This window comes from Pinus tabuliformis, chromosome 2_2, assembly GCF_031772625.1.
Source record: "Pinus tabuliformis cultivar Carrire ecotype Pingquan chromosome 2_2, CPIR1, whole genome shotgun sequence".
Classification (NCBI taxonomy): domain Eukaryota; kingdom Viridiplantae; phylum Streptophyta; class Pinopsida; order Pinales; family Pinaceae; genus Pinus; species Pinus tabuliformis.
In genome coordinates this window covers 884,953,643-884,976,882 of record NC_142300.1, presented here as the reverse complement: position 1 = coordinate 884,976,882, position 23,240 = coordinate 884,953,643, and the positions used below count along the sequence as shown (strand labels likewise).

General features: G+C 35.4%; 1 pseudogene; it reads right to left on the bottom strand.

The window, feature by feature from the left end:
- Positions 1 to 19,245: 19,245 nt before the first annotated feature.
- LOC149195854 (putative protein phosphatase 2C 11 pseudogene) lies at positions 19,246 to 20,236 on the bottom strand (annotated as a pseudogene).
- Between the last annotated feature and the right edge of the window lie 3,004 nt (positions 20,237 to 23,240).

Below are 23,240 nucleotides of genomic sequence, written 5' to 3'. Positions count from 1 at the left end.
GGTTGTCTCAATTTTATTGTCTAATAGTATATTTAGTCATAAATTTTGTTATTAATTTAGTCATTGATTTAGTCATTAATTGCCACAATTAATGATCAAATATACAACAAAATATATTACTATATGAACATCTGAGAAAACCAATTAATGACCAAAGAAATATGACCAAAATGTTGGTCATGTTATAAAATACTGTAAATTAGCTACTAATAGTCATATATATGCAAATCTTTGTCATCGTTTGAAACCAATTAATGACCAAAGAAATATGACTACATTTTGGTCGTGTTATAAGATACTGTAAATTAGCTACTAATAGTCATATATATGCAAAATTTATTCATCATTTGTAATCATAAATTTATCATTTGTAGTAGTAATTTATATTTTTTGGTAGTTTCATATTCATTATATAAATGACTAATTTAGTTGTATCTTTATTTTATTTTATTTGTGTTTATCACTAATCAATATAAACTACTAATTTAGTACTTTTAGATTGATTTTATGCATTCATTATTAATCAACATAAATTAATTAGTATGATTTAAAAAATGTCATACAATGTGCATATTCATCTAATATGAAAAAGAAAAGTTGCATATGTTAATTACAATACTAAAGAATATCAAATGCAACTATAAATAATTTCAACCACATAAATTATATTATATGAAATGTTAAGTATTACAATATAAATTTCTAGCTTAATATTGGTCGTACTACAATTTACACATGAAATGATGTTTCATCACTTCAAAACATTATCATTGTGTTGCCAAGGCATTGCAAGCGAATTCACCAATTCTGAAGACTTGACCATCAGTCTCTATGTGTGTGTATTATGCAGGATATTGGCTCTAAGGGTATCGCCAAACCAGATCTCGTCCCTCTCTCTCTTGACATTTTTCGCTCCAGTGTTATTGCTCTCCTCTCTTCAATTCTTGCTTCTTACCATCAATACTGAGTTCATTTTCCGAAAACAAAAGAAGATACAATGCAGAGCGTAAGACATGAAAGACAATGAACATGAAAATATAAACTAAAGTAGACTATAAAGAGTTTATATGACATATTCCTCAACATCAGTAATGTCAAAGCCATTTCCGTCCCATACAAGTAAGAAACTCGAACAAGTTTTCTTCAGTTGGGCGATAGTGGTCACTATAATGTGGTCAGATGACCTATATAAACAAAGCTAATAAAATGTCACCATAAAGAAGAACACCTTAGTAACTCAGTATTCAACCTTCAAGGAAAGCTTAAGCACAATCATGTCAACTAAGTTACATGCTAAAATTATCAAGTTGTAGATAACTTGTGAAACAAATAATCTGAGGTGTGATGTTTAATACTTATCATTTTATTCGTAACAACATTTGATTTTCTAACATATGAACTTGGTCAAGTATATAAACAACATGTGCTCAAATAACAATATGAAAGTAAACTTTTCTGATAGACATGAAAATCCTTTAACAAAAAATAACTACAAGGATTCCAATCAATATCGTGTAATACTAATTTTATCTTCAATCATTGGTTGTTGTTTAAATAGACATGATACCAAGTATTTTCAATTTCATAGTTAAAATACAAAAAAAAATCAAAAGAAACGTCCAAAATACAATCAAACAATAAAGAGGGTATATCATGGAATGGACATTGCAATTGTAAAAGGTATGTTTATTTGTCCACCGATGTCGTGTCTGGAATTCCTAAAACATTTGTTTGCCCAAAATAACCATGAGGTGAAAGAATCAGAACATTAAAAACCATAGGAATCCCTACTAGAAACATTTCCAAAGTCGATGGCTCAGGTGCTTGAAGGATCTCTAAAAACAAATGAATCATATCCAAGACATGCTCTACATTGTCTCCCCATTCTTTTTCCAATCACATTTATTGTAACCTGCATGCAATATAGTCAAGTAACAATCAAAAGAAGGAATTGACATTTGATTTTATCTTTTAATTTTATAAAATTTGAATATGATTTGTTTTAGGAACATATTAATTCATATTTAAAGCCTTTTTGACATATGAGAAGGTATCAATCAAGTAGGACATTAGAAAAATTAACCTCAATGAGGTCCTCAAACAATTTCTACAATATCAATATTTTTCTTGTTGTGATATCTTGGGTAGAAAAAAATTAAAATGAAGGCCCTTCACCAATGCACGTGCAAAGGAAAGATTTGAATTTCTATCCATTCCAACCACTATCTCAAATAATTCATGAAAAAAAATTCATTAGATGCTTTTCACTCCTTATCATGTGCTAGAATATCAAGCTTCAATACAACACCTAATGAATAACCCAAAAGCTTGCTAAGATACTCAATGTCTTGGCTTCCTGACTCCAGTATCTGGATGAACAAAGAAAATATGGAAGTCAATCAAAATCCACATCAATACAATGCCACATAAGCATTATCACTTCCAAAGAAATAGCAGACAAGAGCTCCACATCGATGCTTTCAAGGAGTTCTTGTTTCCAACTTTCAGGAATCAATGAAAGAAGCTCATCCCTGACTTCTTTCACAAGTCCGACAACCCAAGGGACTCTTCAACACCATTCCAAAAATCTTTCTCCATTGTTGATTTAACCTATGCCTGCAAAACATATGTGAAGGAACTAAATTATCTACTTACTTCATCCAAAAGAGGACCAAGTCTTACCTTTCAACAGATTCTAATTATCCTCACATTAATTTGATCAAAACCTTTATTTATTGCAAAGATAATATCAACCAATTATCTGTCTATATCATGAATAATATCATTAACCATAATTTCATTGTCATTTAACATTTTTTCCTCAAGTGCATCTCCCAATCTATTGTTGGAGTTAGACTTAGTGCTTGAGGAAGTTTCTGGTTCTGAAGTGCTTTTAAATAATGACCGAGCAACCTTCTTTGGTTTTCCATTATCACTATTTTGGACATCAGAGGGACTATGAGATGGCATTGGTAGAGCTCCATTCTCCTTTGATTCCATACATTTAGCTCATGCATTTGATAGTGTCATTTTCATCCTTATTTCTCCATCACTTCCACTCAAACGAAGAACCCTTTCTTGCAGAAGTTGTTGATCTTCTAGAACCTATAAAATGCATGTAATGATGAGACTTCAGACTCAAATTGGGTTTTGATAACAAAAAAAAAAAAAAACTATTGATATTGAAGTAGTTATTCCATACTAAGCAAAGGTATTAACCTGTCTTAATAGGATTAATTGATGGTAGATAAAAGTAAAAAAGACCATCTGAAGAGGTGTGTTTCAGAAGTCCAATGTTTTATCAAAATTTTAATCTTAGAATAACAAAAAAAAATCCAAAACCAACTTCAATAGAAACCCAACCTTGAGTTACTAAGGTGTACTAATAGTAGATAGTGGCTTTTACAATCCCAACTCCATGGAAACCAGTTGATATATATAAATACACCCTGCAAATCCTTCTAGTAAACTTGTAGATATCTTCCTTATGTATCCACCAACAAGATCATCTCATTAGAGGTGAAAAAAGTCATCATTAAAAATAGAGCACAACAATAAAAAAATGAATATCGAAAATCTATGCACATTTTAGTCACTCATGTGCATCCTCATAGATGAACAATCATAATTATACAGTTAATTAATATGAACATTGGAATATCAAGTACATATGAATATAAAGTAGCAATTCAGAACTTCTTGTGAATGGCCTTTGAGCCATGACTAGAATCATCCTCATCTCTTGATGTTATCTTGCACTTCTGCAGCATTGAAACTTCAAGCTAGCAAGCCGCTCTAATTAAATACTCTTCAAGGGATCTTGTGTCCTTTACTTTCCACAACACAAACTGATATAAGTAGGAGCAACATGCAACATGAAATGCAACCAGTTGAGCTGCAAAAGGCACTTGTTGACTTAAAGTCTGAGGTTCTTCAGAACCCCAATCATCGGCTGTTGCATTTGGAGAAGAAAGTCTGGACAGAGAGCTAGAAGAAAGCCCATCTAATATAATAGTGATTAAGGATTCAACTCTACAATAAGCCAGCCCATCTAATATAATAGTGATTAAGGATTCAACTCTAGAATAAGCCTAGTTGTTTCTTCTGCAAGTGCAATTTTGTGGACTCCTCTACCATTTAAGACAACCTCAGGATGACCCCAAATCATATAGGCACACAAAAAGACATGTACTGGATACCTTAACAATTCCTTTCCTTCGACATTTTGACCTCTAGTTGTCCCTTTAATAGACACTAGAGAAACAACCATCTTTGTAGCTCTATTTTCAGTTGACGACATTTTTTCGTTTCCTAGAGATAACTGTTTAAGAAAATGATCTATCTACACAACATTAGATTGACTTGCTTGTAACACCAAAAAATGATTCAATGTGAACTAGAAGTGCTTTCACAACTTGTAATGTGGAAGTTGACTATATGTGAGCTACAAGTTGCTCAAATGGAACTGAATTAACACAGTAATGATTGATTTCACATGCAAAAAAATACCATGCTAAAGCATATGTTGTACGTCTTGAATTTTGGAACTACCTCCAAACCCTATAAAACAAGAACTTAGTAAGGTTCATAAAACAAAAAATAGTGTTGCATCAGTCTATCAGCATTTCTAAAATCAAAATTTGAATTCCCTTATAAGTTAGACTATGAACTGGTCAACTTTCTTGAGAGACAGTCCCCACACTTGTACATTTTGTGGCGATTAATATGACTAATGCCTCTGAATCTTCCTATTTGCCTTAGAAGTTCTACTCTTTTTTGTTTTTCCTGTGTAAGTGTTAAATTGGGACAAATGATCTGCAGGCAACTAAAAAGAAAAAAATGTTGAAATCAACTACACCATGCACATACCCTTTGCAATCAATTTTCCAACTTCTCCTTCAAATTTTTAATGATCATTTCCCTCTGAATACAAACAAAATTGGTAACCTTTCTTGCTTGCATAACTATTGCATGTGCATGATTTTTTTCAACCTTTAAAGACCCAAACTCTTCTCTTGTTCAGTTGCACCTATTTGAAATATTGTTGCATAAAGTGTTTCCATGTGCTTTTTATCTTTATCTTCTTGCAACATCCATTCTAGAAGGGAATGTTCCATCCTCCCCTTGGCAACAACCCTCTGTTGTTTCTCTAACTCTAGAAGAGTCGTCTTGTTTATCTCTGCCTGTTGCACATGGGATTCAACTTTTGAATCCATCTCCTCACGCTCCCTTTCAGCATGCAGTTGCACTTTTGTTTTAGTAGCTTTTTGTAGCTCATCTGACTTGGCTAAGTGCATTTGTGCCTATGCCAAGAGCTCCAATTTGCCAAAATAAAAAATTATGATGGTTAATGTCAATGGCATTTCTGCATATAAATGGCTTCAGGGAATGCATGAAAAGTTCTTTTGTTACAAGTTCTAAACGTTTTATAAACCATTCAAGCTAAATATCAAGAAGCAGTAAAATTTCGGTATGATAGTAAATGTCAATGGCATTTCTGCATATAAATGGCTTTAGGGAATGTCAAGCTCCCACAGATGAACTCTTTCAACCAGTGGAATAACAAGGGTTTCATTCATTATTTCGAATAGGTGAAGTTGTAGATGCCATAGGAGAACTAGGAAGCACAAGACTTCCAATTGGGTAGCTGGATATAGCATGGCAAAGCCAAAGGAAGGACTAGCATAACATCCTGGAAAACCTTTTCCCAAATATGGCACACCATATTGCAACTGCTATTGAGCAAGAAAAGAAGTCAAGCAGGATTTCTATAACTCAAGAAAGTCAAGATAAGAGGCATCCATGTAATTCCTTGATATAGAATGATCATTCAATCATGTGGCCATTCATGCAGCATATTCTGCAGTTCTCTACAATTGTTGCATGCTTATTGGATCCATGATTGGCATCTGAATTCCAACTCCCATTGTCTCACTTAATCTATATAATTTTTGTAGATCTATGTTGACTCCTGATGTTCCTCCAGGCAGGCTACCATGAGAAAATCTTGAATCCATGCTAGCAGCTGCAACAATATTGTCAAATTTGGGAGTCAAAGTACCAGGTGCAACAAAGTTGGCCATCATGGGTTGAAAAATAATTAGGTTAATTGGATATCCACTCAAACAAAAATTAGGAGTACATACATTTGAAATATGTGGACTCTGATATTTCCCGTTTGAGCAATTCCCATTGGGAATCCCAGCAACTAATATGACAACATACAAATTCGGTGTAATAGATGCATACTGTTGATGTAAGTGGGTAACTATAACTTGATCTTTGGAAGTCATTGAGGTCATGCTCATGTTTGCCAGTACTCTATTATTTTAATTGAAGCCAGAGAAGGATTGTCATTGTGCCTTTGTCAAAATACATGACTTGCCTAATTCAACTTGTGATTTTGTGGGATGTGAAAGCTGTGGATTTTGGTTTAAAGAAACTTGGTTATGAAAATGGTTTTTTTAAGTTTCTATAATTTCCCGTGGTATTTGTGACTTAGCATGGTTTTTCTCCTTAATGGAAGTTGTTTCATTAGAGGATAAAGTAACGCCTGACAAAGTAGTAGCGAACTTTGTGGAATAAGAATAAAATGCATTAAATGAGTCATGGTTAACAATTATTTCATTGTCAGATAACCCAAACTTTCCCACCTTTTTAGTTGAGCAAGGACTAGCTAACCCTGTGTTGACTAGTTGAGGATATGGTGTTGGATTTCTTGAAAGAGATGCACCTACTATTGATGCAAATGTTTGTGAAGATTATATGCCAAGGCCCTGGACTCTCGTAAGACCTAGAGTTGAAGAACAAGAGTACATGCCTTCAAATATTGCTGCTTCAAATGCAAAGAAAGGAGATAGAAAAGCATCTTGCAAATGTCCAAAACATGCCTTAGCATAAGGAGCTATTTGATCAATTTCACTATCATGAGCAACTCTATTTGGCAGTGTGGAAAAATGTCCAAAATTTGTTGTAGACCTTCCTAGGTCTTCCTACAAGGAGATACAATGTTTCCAAATGAGTTTAAGTTAGCTAAGTCACAAAAATGAAGTGAGACTTGTGAAACTGCCATATTTCTTAAATAACCAAAACCACTTTATTGTTATGAATTTCAAACTTCAACTGTTGCTTGGACATTTCAAGTGTCTAGCAATAATGAAACAAACAATGGAAAAAATTATCTCTAAGAGATATATTATCCCAAATGATATTTAGGACCAATTTCCCTTTCAATTCGTAGCAGCAGAGGTTTGATACCAAAATTTTACCTATCAATTACTAAATGTAGACTAATAGCAATGACACTATATTCTAAACCAACATTTAAAAAGATGAAAGTACTTTTGGATTGAAGAAAAAGTGTTATTTTTTATATCTGCATGTCTACAACACACACACGCAATGGAAATAAAATTGAGAAAAATGTAAGAAGAAAAAATTATCACAACCAAGATTTGTAAAGAATCTGTAGTCCCATGGTTTAATTCAGTTTAGGGTTAATCCCACAAATGCTTAATGCAAGAGTTAAGAATAAATTGTAGATAAGATAAAAAACAACCATCTACCACCAATTCCATGAACAAAATTGAGGAGATTGATTCAAATGTGAAGTTCCAAAAGTGACAGAGTTTGTGACCTCTCTATGGAAAAATAAGTAAAATCATTATTTACGGTGAAGACTAGAGGATTGGTGTTGGCTGCAAAGTAGAGGGTTAGAGAAATCATTGGGAATGTGTTGTGGAAAATTGTGATTAGACATTGGATTCTCTTTGCTGAGAATATCTTTGGTATCAATGGCCTCTTTTCCCTGAAGGATATCATTTGAAAAGCATTTGATTTCACTCTTCAAGGTTTCTTTGTCCTCAAGAGAATTTAGAAAGGATGGAAAAATGCTTATTTTCTTATAATATGGAATGGTGGAACCTAATGTGATCTAGACATTAGTTGAGATCTTGGCATTAGTAGTAATTAATATTTTGGTGTCTTTGAATTGCTACTATGTTTCTCGTCTCAGTTCCAAGGTTAGGTGTCAAATTCCTCTTAAGACAAGGGTTTTGAAAAATGGAATGACCCGTTTGAATCCGAATTTGGTCGATTGATTTAAATTTCAAGAACATTCCTGAAAAATGATCTTAGTACAAATGTATATGCATGTCTTCCTTGAAATAATAAACATAACGGACACTTAAGATAACCCTTGCAATAGTTGAGCCTCAAGAGTGGTACCACTAACAAGAAGATTTCCAGATGGTTATGGACATTGAGAATCAAACTGTCAAGGAAAAATAATGTTGTCACCTTGAGCATCCATGCTTTAGAGAATTTGAATGCTATCACCTTGAGCATACATGCTTTAGAGAATTTGAATGGCATTTCCCAGTTCAAGGAGTAGCCAACAAGCATAGACTTGCTACAACTAGACCCATTAATGCTTCATGTATGGTATGATGAGAAAGAGGACTTAACCACACATTATAGAACTATAAGTTTGGCAGACGCTTACAATATTCACTAATGCCCAACAATTTAGTAATATCTTCTCTAGACCTTTCCATTGGAGGGAATTTATTTTATGGGATATTGGGTTGTATTAAAAGTCAGCTTGGCTATGCTATATATTCTTCGGTGTAATTCTCTCTTCTAAATCATATCTATGGAACTAAGATTTAATGAGACTTTTATGGGTTAAAATGGAGTTTTATCAGTGAAATTTCTTCAATTTTTGGATTATTTAGCAAATTAGGTTTATGCTAAGAACCTACTACTTGTTCACATTAAAATGATTTTATATTGTCAGTTTATGAAAAAAAACATTAGAGTTGATCTCGACTTAAATAAATTGTTGATGGGAAGAACGGGCCTTGGCAGTCCAATATCTATGAGATGTATGCAGTGAGTAACCATTATGGAAGTATAGTAGGTGACCATTACATAGCATATGCAAATTTAATAGAGGAGAACTAGTGGTATAACTCTAATGACAACCACATTTCTCCTATTAGTGAAGATAGGATAAAAACATTTAATGCTTATGTTATTTTATATAGAATAGTCAAACCTGAAGATCACTTAGCAAAAAATTGACTATTCACTTCATAGTTATTCTTGGACTTAAAGAAAAATTTGACAACAACTCAATTATTAGTATGGGAACGTTGGAACTATACCTTCTGTGGTTTTTTCAGCCTTTATGGTCAACCGAGGAGAAGCTTCTTGACAGCTAACATGATTACATACATTTCCATGGTTTGACATCAAGCATTGTAATGCATTGTAAAAGTTTTGGAAGAATTTGATCAATGTTATTTCAACATTTATTCTCGGTTTATAGAAGAGTCACATTGGCTGAAGCATACAAGTGACAATTCTCTTCTGGATTGAAGCATAAAAAACCTTATTATGCATAAAAACATTCAAGGGAAAGGAAATCAATCTTGTCTTCAACCAAGGTGACATATTTGATGGACCATTTCTTTTTTCACTTGCTAACACTTGTGGTCAGCTGATACCCCTTTGGTAATTTTCCTTTGAGAGTTTCAAAGCATAATCAAAGAACTCACACAATGTTCAATTTGATCCTCTGGTGAGGGAAATGTTATAGTTCCATGTAGAGACATAAAGGAGAACCCCAATTCTCAGACAAGAAGGCATTGGCATCCATGCTTTCGCCCTAGAAGCCCATGAAGAGACCTTACAAATGAAGCTAGCCTTATATCACATTTTTGGAATGAAGGATAGAACCTGAGAATAAAAGAAATAGGGAGAATCGAATTGACAATGTTGTAGCATTCCAGAATCGGTGCACAACATTGAAGCCACTTTCCCCATTGAGAGAAGGAACTCAACCTTATAATTGGACAAAAAAACTATTCCTTTCCTTTGTTACTAGATTTATGCGAAGCATTTTCTGATGCCCCAGGAAGGGGAGGAAAGGAAGATTCTTCAAGAGGGGAGTTAAGTGCTCTCCTACTCACTGCAGTGAGATACCTGGGAGGATCAGTTGATATAGTACTTGTGGAAGAACTTGCTACCATGTCAGATCTCTATCCAGAATTAAAATTCTCAGCAGTTGCAGTCAGCATGGATTCGTGAATGGCCTTCTGTATATCAAGCATCTCACTGCTGGCTGGATTAGCTGAAGAAAGCCGACTATTCATGTTCCGCCCTCATCCTCTGGCAACTCATTGAGACACACGCTCACTCCTTGGACTCCTATATTGAAAACTAATAGGAATCTGCATGGCATTGGAATCACAATATTTAGCAAATATGATCCATAGCTGAGCAAGAAAGTTGAAAAGTCTGAAATAGGAAATCAATGCACACATCCACATATATCAGTACGAGGGGCATTGGTGCCTTCCATGTATAAGGTTTTACAGTAGAAATAGGGATAAAAATATGCAAACAAGGGCACTCCATTATGTTCTTGTAAAGAGAATATATCAAATTCATGTCACATGACAATTTTCAAAGCAGCAACAAATGACAAGAAACAATAAAGAGACTCCCTGAAATAGCTAGAAAACAATAAAATAATTAAGCCACAAGCACTGCCTCAAAGCAGAGTGGAAAGGCCAAATTAGAAGGATAAAAAGCAATTACATTTGAGAGGTTAAGTTCAATGTTGCACAGAGACACATCCCTAAGGGTGGATGCCCCCATGTTTCCCAGAATCCAAAGGTGCATTGCACCTTGGGAAACATTACACTTTAAAAAATGTTTCCCTAGTGTCAAGACACATTTCCCCAAAGGAGTGTATGGGCAACCCCCTCAAAAATGGGGCCATATGAACAACACGTACACACAGATCTGAACACTCAATATTTCATTTGCATTCAATAGTCGAAGAAAAATAATACACAGCGATGGCACAAATCCTAGTAGACTGTCAACGAATTAGCAATAATCCATCCAGACGATCTTCTTTATAGATGATATGTTGTGGTTGAAATATGTCCTAGAGGAGTACACCCTAATCTCCATCAGAGAACCATTCCTAGGAAGGTGTGTCCATTAGAAGGGAGTGCAAGTATGCATGCATATCTCTCTTCCAAGGATCTACGCCCCATCTAGTCTTGGAATCTTTCACATGCAAAGCACAGTAAATACAACAAAACAACAATATACTTAACAATAAAAATAGAAGCTATTATAAAGAAATAAAAGCATGTATTGTTCTAAATTTATGATAACAATTAAACTTGGAATAAACCTAAAGCTATTGCAAATATGCACCCTCTAATATTGCATACATATCCACTGCTGTTGTACCTCCCACACTACCATGCCTCAACATCCCATGAATGTGCATAGAATACTAGGTGAACTTGTCATCAGTGTTGCACCATGATGAAGAAGCTCGTCTCTTTGATTCATATATATAATAAGGAGTTGTTATTTCAGTGTTTATTCTTAGTTTATAGAAGTCACATTGGCTGAAGCATACAAGTGACAATTCTCTTATGGATTGAAGCATAAAAAACCTTATTATGCATAAAAACATTCAAGGGAAAGGAAATCAATCAATCTTTTCTTCAACCAAGGTGACATATTTGATGGACCATTCTTTTTTCACTTGCTAACACTTGTGGTCAGCTTATACCCCTTTGGTAATTTTCCTTTGATATTTTCAGATCATAATCAAAGAACTCACACAATGTCCAATTTTATCCTCTGGTGAGGATAATGTTATAGTTCCATGTAGAGACATAAAGGAGAACCCCAACAAGTTTCCTTGCTAATATGAATCATAAAAATAGAGAGCAAAAAAATTCTCAGACAAGCAGGCATCGACATCCATTCTTTTTCCCTAGAAGCCCATGAAGAGCCCTCAGAAATGAAGCTAGCCTTATGTCACATTTTTGGAATGAAGGATAGAACCTGCGAATAAAAGAAATAGGGAGAATCGAATTGACAATGTTGTAGCATTCCAGAATCGGTGCACAACATTGAAGCCACCTTCCTCATTGAGAGAAGGAACTCAACCTTCTAATTGGACAGAAAAACTATTCCTTGACATTGTTACTGTACAAAATTCAAAAAAGAAACTCATGATTAAATTGTGCCTCCAGACCCTTGAATGTAGAATTTGATTCATAATTTCAAGAAAAACATAACAATATAAAAAGGCAAAATACCTTGCATCTTAGAAGCTTAGACCATATAACTATAGATGAGGATAAAACTAGTGTGAAAATGAATGTTACAAATATTGTATAACAGAATACATTGTTGATGGTCCAGTGTAGCACCAATGATGGATTGGACTAATAATCATTATAGGACCCTTACACCTCTCATCTCTCACCATGCCTGGCTTTATACTAAAATGGTTGTGGTAGAGACTATTGTTCACCAATATCACAACTTGGATAAGTTTTTGGAAATCCACAAAATGCAACATCCTATAGTTCTTCAAATTGGTGGGAGTCACATGTCAACCTTGCAAAAGTGGTTGAACTTGAAAATTCCTATGGTTGTAATGAAATCAATTTCAATTGTGGTTGCCCCAGTGAAAGAATAATTGTTCATGGATGCTTTGGTTCCAAACTCAGTGGAAAAACAAATGCAAGTTTTGAGGCATGAAGTGATGAGGTTGTAGAGACTTTAAAGATTGCAAGGTCATATTTATAGGTCCATAGCAATACAACAAGGTTGCAAATTGTTGTGTATACCTTTGATACTGTGAGTCATCGCATTTGAGCCATGGGATTTTAGGGATAAGGAAATTGTCAGAAACTAATGCTATAAGAAGTAGCATGAATTGTAGGATGAATTATGAGAATAGTTTTCAAAGAGAGACTATTTAGTATTAGGGCTATTGGGAAGAGCACAACTAGCTATGTAAATTGGAAATTTAATGGAGAATTAAAAGGGGTACACATCTATATATGAAGCAATTTATACCAACATGAAGAGTTGTCTTGACATTGTTGCAAGAGGAACCATCTAACAACTAGTCAGTGTAATTTGAGCCAATTTAATTGAGCTGACTTCTCAAGCAAGGTGGAATATAAGTAAATATGTATGTTTTAACAATCTAACTTTCAAGTACATACATTGTTAGAAATGATGGATGGGTGCTTTCTAATTTGGAATTATGGAGTGTTAATGTGTATTCTGTTGCAATTGTGTTAATGTGGGTGGCTCAATTTTAGTTAAATATTACAATAAGGATATATTTACCATATTTGGAACCAAAACCTTCCATTTATGAGCTAACCAAATGTGCGTTCAAACCTATGGAGGACCGCCTAATTTTTGGATCCTAGTGGTAGCTTTTGAGAGGCTAGAGCCGAGTTTAACATCATTCACTTCTGATCCCCACAAAATAGGCTTTTGAATGCTTTCCACCCCACTTTCTTTGTCTGCCTTCATCTATTGGCATTGCAGTGTCTGCAGATACTAGATCACACTGATGGAGACTGAGGTTTTACAAGAACCTATGAAGAAACAAGGCATGAGATAGTCGTGCATTGCATTCATCAATAAAAACTTACATATCACATAATTAATACAAATGTATACCAAGCATTGATAAGTCTGTGGATGAAGGAAACACATATGTTGGAGGTATTTTTTTCCTATGAACTGGCTGAGCGTTTAGAGTAGGAGGTGCCACAAATAGCTCTATTTCCAAAGGAAAAACTCTCTCTTGTCATGGAATTTCACATGTTTCATCCCATTACACGTGTGATTGAAAATACGATGAGTGCCAACAAGATTTGACCTTAAAAGATTGATCAAAAATGTCAAAAAGGATACATAAACAACTTGTACTTGTGAAGTAAACATTTTATTAATAGGAAAAATAAGTTGAAAGAACCACCTAAACAACCACTACAATAGCTACAAGAACTAACTATGGTAAGCATACATACCTCTACGCACAAAGATGTTTGAGCAAGTTCTATGTTACATTAGATTGTCTAATTCCTATGTCAGATGCCAAAGTCCTAACCAGAGAATTCAATATATAAAGCCTCATGCCCTACAACCTCAACACCCTCAAGCTCCTCCATTTAATCTGGCCCCTCATCCCAATATTTATGTTGAGGAAGGTTTAGTTAAATTTGTTAGGAAAAGCTCTCGGGGAAATAAGATTGTTGCAGCCCAAGAGTCACATGCCGCCTGCCCTCAATTTCAACTTAGCCAAACCATGGCAGGCCTCAAGACTCATAATCATGATTCTCAACCATATGATACTAGCTATTCCTCTCAAGGAATCACACCTTATGGCTCTAGCAAGGGGGCCCATACCCTTTTGTCCCATCAAAACTATGAGTACTGAGATCTTGAGGATGTCCAAAGGGAACAAAAGGTGCACAACATGCATGAATACTTTTTCTCACATCTTTGAGGGCCCGGAAACATCCAATGTATTCAATACCATTGCAGGGCTACCAAAAAGTTCAGACGAGTATGATGATGTATCCATCCTACACAAAGGTCAATGACAGTAGTGTCATGCATATAAGGGGACTTTCAGACCCCTACTGCAAGATAACCTTTAGAAGGATTAAATGTGGTTTTCAAGCTTTGGATATGTTGTCTACAAAATGTTAATATTTTTGGGCTCATTCTTAATAATTCCTTGGATTGTATTTGACCAAATGAAACCTCTTTTGTCTCCAACCATGATGATGGCAGAGAGGATGTTGCAACTCTAGTTCACCCTTATCTTTCCATGCTAGTCTCAGATTGGGATGCTAACCCCTATCAATGTTTTTTCTAGGTTTTACTCAACTTGGACAGCCATATGCTTAGTCTTACCATAATCTATGCTTGCAATGGAGTACGTGAGCAATATTTTTTTTAGCAATGAATAGTCCACGAGCTCCAAGAAGCTCATTGGCACATAGAAACTTTAACACGATTAATATTCATGAAAATAAGGAAAGGCTTTTCCCAATAAGGCTACCTACCCATGAAAAAGAGGCTTGGTTCTCCATTATATCCCACCTCAAACTTCATTATCCTAATAAATACACACATAGCTATTGTTTACTTGGTGTAAATCTCATAAGGGAAACGAGTGGGTCCTCAAAACCTAGATCACATTATACTTTCTGGGCAGATAAGAAAATATGATATAACTTTACTAATGTCCAAGGAGTGATAAAAAAGATTGGTCAATGGGACTAAAAAGTACAATCCATTGTAGGAACATGTAGGAGTTTTCTATCTAACTAATATTTTAGCCTAAATTGTGATGGACCTCTTGACTTTGCCTTCCTTAAATACACTACTGTTAATTGAACTAGGTGACAAAAATAATATAGTCATTCAACAACATTGCAAAGTGTAATTGAGAAAACTAGTTAGGGCTTTTGGTTATACTCTTTCCTAAACAAACCATAGCTTGTATAGTCACTAATACTTTAGCAAAAATCTTGTCTTTTAAGATCTGTAGCTTGTGCATTATAGGTGAAAGCATAAAGGAAATAATTCTAATTCTGTATCCGGTGCCTTGTCTTTCTAAATGATTTTATATTGTGACAATATGTTATTTATGGTCTTTATGTAATTGAGTTTTGTTGTCAGGAAAAGGACAAAGGACACCTCAATTCTAAATTCCAACCAGTTCATGCTCTTGTTGTCATATATATAGGCAGAATTAGATTCCTTTCATGCCACAGAAGGACAAATTTATTTACAAATGAGGCACAACAGTATGCATGGAAAAAAATTGTAAGTATCCTTTGTATGGAGAAATGCTGGGAAGAAGTATGCTTTGTTGTTGCTTCTATAGTTTCCCTCACTACTAAATTTAGTCATATTAAAAGTTGTAGTTCTTCATAGATCTCGAATAAGGCACATAAGGTTTATATATGTGTTCTTCCAATAAAAAGATATAAGTAAGCCCTAATGTATCCTGTGATTTAGATTAGAAAATATGAATCTCCAGAATTTCTTGTGTTATGGTGTATCCTGAGAGTAGGATTATAGTAACTTCATGCATAGATGAAAATTTCACTTATAAAGACTGAATTCATTGCTGGTTTTTGCTCTTCAAACATTTGATTCCATACCCAACACCTCAATAAGCACAGATCAGGTTTGTTTCAATCTCAACAGTGGCTCCAAGTGTCTTCTCCATTTGATCATTGAAGATATGGGAATGTTACGACCACTTCTTATTGATAGCCACGGATTTTTGACGCAAGCATGTGTGTTGCTGCCTTACAGACCTTGGCTCTACGTTTGGAGATTCAAAACTGGAACACTTACTCTAAAGCATGACTGGAAAATCCTCTAGAAAGGCTCTCTCAACATAACACTCTTGCTGTAATAGGAAAATATCTCCAAACTCAGCAGACAATTTACGTAGTACCCTAGACTGGACATCAAAGTTTCCTGCAAACTTTCCAACTGTAGTGACTAATCATGCTAAAATCACGTCTCAAAAGTATTTCAACTATGTTTTTCTGGGTACAGGGATATTGTGTGGAGACTAATGAGTCCAAGTGTTTGTCACAGTAGACACAAGATTAGCCTTAGTGAAATACTGGAAGTTCATGCTTCTCATATCATGACCATATAGACTCCCAATTGTCAAATACAACACTCCTGATGAACAACACATTACTGGGGTCCAATCTATGGATATAAACAGAAATCTGATTCACCTGTGTATATTCTCAGCACTTTTGTTCCATATTAACAAATGAATATTTCTGAAATGGATTATTCATAGTGTTTGTGCCTGAAAGAGTTCATGCTGATAAACAAAAAAAACCCCCAAATCCATCTAAAATCCATATTTATCATGTTGCAAATCATATCTTGTGTTGAAAAGCAGAAGAGTTACCTTCATGGCATATCAGAGATAACAGTCCTATTTAAAATCGATGTCACAATAATATTTTAAAACATAATTCAAGTCCAAATCTTGAACTAATTATAATAATTGTGCTATAGATTTCAACCTACAACTACCTCCTATGGAAATTAGGTGTCCAAACTAATTCTTAACTGTTTTGGGAATAAGGTAGAACTGTGTCAAGTACAAATTGATCTTCTGATACAACTGTGGCTTCATAGTGCTGGTGTAAAGGAGGAACATATAAAAAATATTTTAAGCTTCATTTTTTTCAACATGTTCATGTTTCATGAATGCTCGTGGAAACAAAATTGCTGACATGTTCTTTCATCCTGTTATCTCAAAATCAGGCCCTGGAAGGCTGCAGACCAAGAAGACTTCAAGTAACTGTTTCAAACCTACTTTAGGCTGAGGCTTAGCCTCCCCAACCTGAGAGGGCTCTCTCAAAGGGTTAATGATTTTTCTAATTATGATAAAGATGGCTAACTCGTATGAAACAAAGGTAAAATGTGAGTGGTGGAAACACAATTAGAAACTATCCATTGGGCTTATGGAGTCAACATCATTTCAGTATAACAATGTCATCAACCTTACATAGAAGTCAGGGCATTCAGGATTCAACACATTTAGAACATACCAGAAACATATAGGACCACACAGTATATGAATGTATACAGGAAATTAGAGCACCATGAGTGAGTTATAAGTGATTACACATTCATATCACTGCAAATATTGGGAAAAGAACAACACAACAGATTCTGAACATCGAATCCCTCCTGAGTCCTGAGAAGCAAAGCAAATTTTGTATTACTGAAAAAGAGTCTTTACATAAAGCCAAATATCCAAGCTTTTTTGAATAATTTTCCAACCTACTTTACATCAACTCTTCTGCTATATATAGGGCTTTTTGCATGACTGAGATTCCTCCTCCAGGGGAACTCAAATTCTGCCTATGATGACACCTACTAACATTTGAAACTAACTAATAAATACAACGGACTACAAACTAGCAGTTTTAAAGACCTAAGACAATTAGGATTCTAACTCTTCATCATGCTGGTAGATAACATTAATTACAATCAAATCTCTTTCTCTGACGGATGGTCTCCTTCAATTTAGCTGTGGTGGATGTTCAAAGCTCCTTACTGGTCCTTAATGTTTTATCCCTTTACTTCTGCTGAGAAGTAGGAAACTGTCCTGTTTTTATGCTTTTGGTTTCTTCAAAGATATTCGGAATTAATTAACCATGTTGATCTTCTTTGATTACCCAACAATCTATTAGAGTGCCACGTTCCTCATCATGTGCTGTCAACCTTTGCCATGTGTGAAGACAAAAATCTCCTCCAAGCTGTCTGACATACCATGGACTATAGTAAATGTGATCACTTTATAACAAAAAGTTTAGAGTTGGGTTCGAATATATGTTTCCTCCACCTGTCTTGCCCTTGTTGAAAGTTGATACCTTTAAATGACCCTTTGAGGATATTCCTTTTTCAAAAATTTCCCCTCGGTCCTTCAAAATCGGTTGCCAGAGTTTAAATTATGTAGCTTCAGCAGTTTCGTAGCGCGCTACGAAATTGCTGTGCATTATGCATCACCTATAGCAATTTCGCAGCGCACTACGAAAGTGCTATGTAATCACAAAACACAGTTTTAATACCAAACTCTGACTGTCTTGAGCTTTCTTTTCTTGAATTGTCTTTTTCATCTGCCCTGAAATTACTAGCTGGATATGGATAGTTCACCATAGCAAGGTTACTGTATGCTGAGCTTGACCAGTCTTGTACTTCCTTTGTGCTTTTGAGATCCCTGCACATGCGAAACTTCTTGCTAAGATTTTGTAGCCCTTCATCTCTTTCACCATATGTCTCCAATGCTTTCCATGATTGCTGTATCACCTTGAAACAGTTCTCACTTTCCCATTTGAAATCATTGAAACAAGATTGTAGAATATATCAGATGGTACAATGTCTTCAAACTGCAATATTGGCGCAGATGAAGCTAGGGCACCTATTGCAATATGTGGATATTTCAACCTCATCCAAGCAGCTAACATTCCACCATAAGAACCACCAAGACCATAACCAGTGATCGCCTCAAAGAGGCCCTCCCAATCATCTCCATAATAGAGCTTGAAAACGTTAATGGAGAGGTACAGGACCAAAAGCCCATTGGCAGCAAGCAAGAATCCCATCACAGCCCCAGACCTAAATGCTGTAATGAAGGCCTTCCCAACACCTTTCCTGGCTTCCAATGTGGTTCTTGCATTAGCATATGTTGCAATTTTCATTCCAAAATAACCTGACAGAACAGAAGTAAAAGCACCAAGCACGAAGGCTATGGTGCTGAACAATGCATTTGCAAGAGCAGGTTTGCACATCTTTGTCTTATCATAGTTACATTGCTGCTGCTGGGTGCTAAAACCCTCCACGGAGCCAAGGAACAAAAACATGAGAAGCCCAAAACATCCAGTGAAAATACCCAGATATTTGTACTCTGTAAACATAAATGGCATTCTGAATCTTTGCACACTTGGGGACAGCGTTTTTTAAATCGCCGCCATCTTCCTCAGGTTCGTCGAGAAAAACCTCGTTATACACTCCATTATTGAGCGACGAGGCCTTCTCAGAACCCACTTTAACGCGCGACACCAACAGCCATTGAAGCAGCGCGAACCCAATTCCAATAACAGCAGCAACGGGTATCAATATTTGCGACAGCAATTCGCTCAAGAGAGCACCACCCATGGTGAAACTTCCTGAAGCCAAAACTATCAGAAAATAGAAAATGAGCCTCTACGGATTCGAACCAAGGCCACACAGATGACGAAGAAAGAAAATTGAAGATGGAATTTGCTGAGCTCCCACGTATCTTTTTTTTAGCAGGGAGAAATTTGTTTTGTTTGAATTCCATATCTCCAATAGCCCTCGCCAAATTTAAGCTTCCATTGATACGTCCAGCATGAATGAATCCTCCAGCTCGAAGAATTCGATCCCTTTCGATCTCAAGCTCTGGCTTGTGATCTCGTGACAAGTTGTATGCCTGACCCTTTCTTGAGAGGACACAATGGGAATCACCAGCATTTGCCACAATAAGCTGATTATTTTGAAAAAGTGCAACACATGCCGCGCTTCCAGAAGTTGGCCCAGAAAAATCAGCATGTGGTCCCTGTTCAAATGCCCAGTCATCTTCTTGATCTTTATCTTTGTTCTCTATGTTTCTTGGAGAAGAAGACCAAATAAATCCCTCTAATAAGCCAGTGAATTTGTTGAACTTATCCCCAAGTATAGCTAATTTCCTCCAGCCCCTTTGCCCACGCATCATCTCATCCATCCTGTAAAATTCTCTTCGAAGACTTCCACATAAATCACCATTTGTGTAGGCCTCACTCTTCAAAACTTGCGTATGAAGAATATTTTAGAACCATCTTCTAATAGATAGTTTCATCAAGTTCCTTTTTCTTAGTGACTTTCAAATTCAGGATACCTGATAAGATGTTTCTGAGATTTGGCACTTGTTTAAGTAAACGCAGCGTAAATAATTGCTCACGTGGCCCAATTTGAGTTACGTCATTCAGGAGAAATTGGGCCAGTGAGTTGAAGAAGCTATATCCACCTTCTCGGTCTAAAACAAAAGCAATAAGCCTCCCAATTGTGTGACCAACGAAAAGTAACAGAAGAAGAAACAGAGCTTTACTATTGCTACCTTTTGCCAAGATGGCAAAAATTTGCATTCCCATATCAAGCACTCTTGAGAATATGTGTATGCAGAATGGAACACGATACAGGATACTCATGAAAATGCACTAGATATGAGACCAATGATAGACGAAAACAGAGAATTGACCCCTTTTGACTTACTAACAAGACTCTTATTCAAACTGTTTAGACTCTAAAACCAGATGAAAAGACTAGACCCAAAATTGACACCAACCCTTTGACAAACAATCGAACTGATGTGAACAATTTAGAAATTTTTTCTTGAGTGATAGCACATCCTTTAAAAAAAATACAAAACTTTTGGTCTATCTATATTTGGAACATTTGCATTTTACTATAGTTGTAGAAGAATATTGAACAATAAGATTGATATACATAAAGTTTCTCTAAAATAAGGACAAGGGATTTTATAGTTGTAGAAACATTTACAAGACACCATTTATGGCATATTTCACTTTATTGTTCATGCTCATGGACCCAACAAGTTACAATAGACATGCCACATAAAGGAGAGGGGAATAGAACTACAAATAAGATGCATAGAGGAGAGAAGAATAAGCCTTGAACTAGATGGAACTAATGACAAATGACTCAAATTACTTCATGGTTTAGTTAAACAACTGACAATGGATCAAATTACTTCATGGTTCAATTATTCAACCACTACTCCCTTACAATAAACTAGAAGAACTTTGGCCTTTTCCAATGCTGTTATGAGTAGTACTTGTACTGCCTAGTAAATGTGATATTTTTTATTGAAATTTTGGAATCCCTGTAGCTCCCAAAAAAGTTTCTTTGATGATTTGCAATGTACTAACAATGTCCATCATAGTAGGTCATGCTTCAGGAGATTCTTTTGTGTAGAGAAAACCCACACTTATGAGTTGACTAAGGCAATTCAACTCCTTATCTTGTATAGTGCTCATACTTGTCCTCCTCAATAGACTCCCATCGACCACAACTTTTACTTGGCTTAGAAAATCACTACCCTCCCATTTCAACAAGTTCATTTCTTCCACAAAGATGTTTTGTGTGGGCTTATTTCTAGTCAAAATATCCAGTAACACTATTCTGTAGCTATAAACATCACCTTTTGTTGTGGCACATCCACCCAATCCATATTCTACATTGAAACATTCTCATCATAAGGTTTATAATATACAAATTTTAATAAAAACATGACATTGACAACATTGCTTAGTATGATATCTAGTTCATATAATATCTAACATTTGTTTGATATGCTATTTAGTTCACATAATACCTGGAGGAATGTAGCCTGTTGACACTTTGAGTGCATGTGTTGAAGTGATCTCTGAATCCTTCAAATTTGCAAAATGTATACTAGCAATGTCAAATTTTGTTAAATATGTTGTCATATCTTCATCCAGAAGCACATTGCTAGGTTTCAAATCACGATGGAGTACTTGCACGAAACAATGGTGATGGAGATATTTCATGCTTGTGCGATATCTATTGCTATATTCAACCTTTTAAACAAGCCAAAATTACTTTCTTCTTGGTCATTAGGATATAAACACTTCTCTAAGCTTCGATTTTGCAAATCTTTCAATTGGAGGTCTCAATAACATGTTATGATTCTAATCAAATTTCAGTGCATAACTTTACCCAAAACATCGCATTCCTTGTGAAAATCCTTGTCGCCCCCCTCATTTTCCAAATTGAGAATCTTGATAGCAACAATTGTGCCATCATTTAGAACCTCTTTGTACACTTTTCCAAAACTACCAACTCCTAACAAGTTGGCATCACTAAATTCATTTGTTGCAGTTATGATCTCTCCATATGAAATTCTTCGACGCCTTGCAGTGAAGCATGCCTTGTCCTCTCTATGAATATGTTTCTTGCTATTTTGAATCCGCAAGATTCCTAAAAATAAACACAATACAACAACCATAACAGCAATAACCATAGGTATGATAACTATTTTTGTATTCCAAACATTTTGATGTTTGTGAGCATGGCATGGTGGCAGACTTACCCAAGGTCCACATAGAACAAGATTTCCCATGAATGCCATGGCACTAAGACCTTTCAAAATTCCTCCTTTATGGACTGCTCCTGACAAATTGTTGAAATAAAAATTACAATGCCGAAGCATTTTGAGCTTTTCCAATGATAAGGGTATTCCACCTGATAAATTATTGTAGGATAAATCCATATCCTCAAGGCTTTGAAGTTCATTGACTGTGATTGGAATTGGACCTTCAAGGGCATTGTGGGAAAGATTGAGGTACTCTAGTTCTTCACAGCTTTGGAGTGTACTTGGAATGTTGCCGTCAATTGATTCACAGAAATATCTATAGCTTGAAGCATAGCCATCTTGCTTAATCATAAAGGCATAGGTCCATGTAATAAGTTGTTTGAAAGGTTGAAATACAAAGCTAAATTTTCAAGCCCTACAACTTCTGGAGGTATTTTCCTAATGAGCCTGTTGTATTATAGGTCTAGCTTTAGTAAATTCACACATTTCCCCAGATTTGTAGGTATATTACGTGATAATTGGTTATAAGAAAGATCTAGATATCTTAGTTGTTGGGGGTCTTCAATAGAATCAGGGATTCTTCCATCAAAATTAATTTTAAAGAGACTTAAAAGCCCTAAGCATTTGAGTTTCCCAATATTTGAAGGGATGTTTCCTAGTAAATAGTTTTCTATGATAATTAACTGTT